Below are 2,950 nucleotides of genomic sequence, written 5' to 3'. Positions count from 1 at the left end.
TGTTTTCTTCCAGTATGATGTTCTTGATGTCATCCCACGACTCTTCTGATCATCACTCGTTAGTATCTAATGCGTCAAATATGTTGAGATGAACTTTAAATTCAGGTGTGATATGTTCAAAATCATATTTTGACTCTTGTGGACTTGTTTTAATTTTCTCCAGCTTCAGCCTGAACTTGCATATGAACAATTGATGGTCTGCCCCTGGCCTTATTTTGTCTAATGATGTGGAGCTTTTCCACCTTCTCTTTCCACAGATGTCATCAATTTGATTTCTGTGTATTCCATCTAGTGAGGTTCATGTGTATAGTCATCTATCATGTTGTTTATAATAGAGGTATTTGCAAAGAAAAAGTCATTCATCTTGCAAAATTCTATTATGTCATCTCCAGTATCATTTCTATATCCACGGCCATATTTTCCAACTACTGATCATTCCTCTTTGTTTCCAACCTTTGCATTCCAATCACCAGTAACTATCAATACATCTTGATTGCATATTTGATCAATTTCAGACTAAAGAAGTTGGTAGAATTCTTCAATTTCATCCTCATTGGCTTTAATGGTTTGGGCATAAATCTAAAAATAGTTGTATTAACTGGTCTTCCTTGTTGCTATTGTTAAGTGCCATTGAGTCCATTCCAACTCTTTATAGAATTTCTGAAGAGTGGCTAGTGAGTTTGAACCACCGACCTGCAGTTCAAATGTCCAGTGCTTATCCTACAGCACCACATCAGGACTCCTATCTTCCTTGTAGGTGTATGGATATTATCCTACCACAAACAGCATTATCTTTCAAGATAGATCTTAAAATGTTCCTTTTCATAATGAATGAGGTTCCATTCTCTTCAGTTTATCATTTCCAGCATAGCAAACCATTTGCTTGTCAGATTCAAAATGGTCAATACCAGTGTATTTCAGCTCACTAATGTCTAGGATATCAATCTTCATGCATTCAATTTCATTTTTGACAAATTTCAATTATCCTAGATTTATTATACTTCATAAATTCCGTGTTCTGATTAATAGTGGATGTTTGATGGAGGCAGAGATGATGACATGGAGAGATGGAGCAGTTGGGGACTTTAGACACAGAGAGGGAGAAGAACTGTGTGCTGACGACCGGGAGGCAGGTTTGTAGTGTATACCCTTTGGTTGGTTGATGATGCATAGAGGGGATTGTAACCATGGCAATGAAATGATATGCGATAGGATGAATATAAAAGTAATGTTCTCCCATGTAAACGATCACATAAGTCACAATAAAACATTTAAAAAAAGAATAGTGGATGTTTACAACTGTTTGTCCTCATTTGGATTTGTGTTCCATCTGCAAATGAAGGTCCCAATATCTTTACTCCATTGCTCCATTATGGTCAACTCTACTTTGAGGAGGAAGCTCTTGCCTAGTCGTATTTTGAGTGCTTTCCAACCTGAAGGGCTCCTCTTCCATCACTATATTTGACAGTATTCTAGTGCTATTCATAATGTTTCAATATTCGATATTCTGGTGCTATCTGACAGTTTTACACTGCTATTCATAAGGTTTTCAGTGGCTAAACATTCAGAAGTGGGCCCCCTCTCCTTTTCCTAGTCTCTATCTTAATCTGGAAGCTCATTTGAAACCTGTCCACCATGGGTGACCCTGCTGGTATTTATAATACCAGTAGCTCAGCTTTCAGCCTCACAACAACATGCAAGCCACCACAGTACAACAAACTGCCAGACTCCTGGTTACTGTAGGATCAGCACTGGACTGCAAATCACAAGGCTGGCAGTTCAAACCCACCAACTGCTCCTTGGAAACACTATACAAGGTTGCTATGAGTCAGAAGTGACTCAACAACACTTAACAATAACAATATAATGGAAAGCACAGGGGGCATAGTCATGAAAACCTCTTAACCATAAAAAAAAAAAAAAAAACACCTTCCAGAACTGAGATGCTGGCCTTAAGGGCTAAGGATCATAGTCTCTGGGGACATCTAGATGAACTGACCTAATAGTTTATAATGACAGTGTTCTAAATCCCACTTTGGTGAATACTGACTGGGGTTTTAAAAGCTTGTTAATAACTATCTAAATTACAAGTATTGTCTTCTTCTGAAGCAAGGAAGAATGGAGAAAAACCAAAACTCAAGAATAATTAGCTCAAAAGCCTACTGAACCACATGAACTATAGTTTCCACTAACATGAGACAAAGAACTCCATGGTGCCAGGCTACCGACACAACCACTCTAACTGGGATCATAATAGAAGGCACTGAATAAGTAAGAAAAAAAAGGTAGACTACAATTTAATTCATTAAAAAGGGCAGATTTACTAGTCTGATAGAGACTTATGGAACCTCCAAGACATTGGCTTTTTGACACCCTTCTAACATAAAACTGAAGCCACCTCCAGAGATCTTTCAGCCACATAAAAGACAGACCTACAAAGTAACAGTAACACTGGGGAGGAACATGTTCCTCAGAACAATCAACTCTATGAACACAAAGGGGCAGAATTTTCCCAAAAACAAAGTTAGAAAGTCAGGAAGGGGAAGGAACACTGGGTCAATAGTAACAGGAAACCGAAGATAGAAATGGGGAGAGTGCTGATATATTGTGGAAATTGTAACCAAGTCATGGAACGATCTATGTATAAGTTGTTGAATGCAAAACTAATTTGCTTTGCAAACTTTCACTTAAACCACAATAAAATATATTTAAATGTACACAAAGGTTCATAGCAGCATTTTTCATAATTGTCAAAAGTGGCAGCAAAGTCGGCGGTACAAACCCAATCATATAGGATCACTAAGAGTTAGAACTGACTCAGCAACACTCAACAACAACAACAGCAGTGTACATTTTTGTTTTATTATAAAGGCATACTCCATCTATTAATAAAATATCTTTGATCACATTTCTCCATTTGATTTTTCTTCATTCAGGTTCACTTTAACTC

This window comes from Chrysochloris asiatica, unplaced genomic scaffold (genome assembly GCF_000296735.1).
Source record: "Chrysochloris asiatica unplaced genomic scaffold, ChrAsi1.0 scaffold00054, whole genome shotgun sequence".
Lineage (NCBI taxonomy): Eukaryota > Metazoa > Chordata > Mammalia > Afrosoricida > Chrysochloridae > Chrysochloris > Chrysochloris asiatica.
This window is presented reverse-complemented; position numbering follows the sequence as displayed.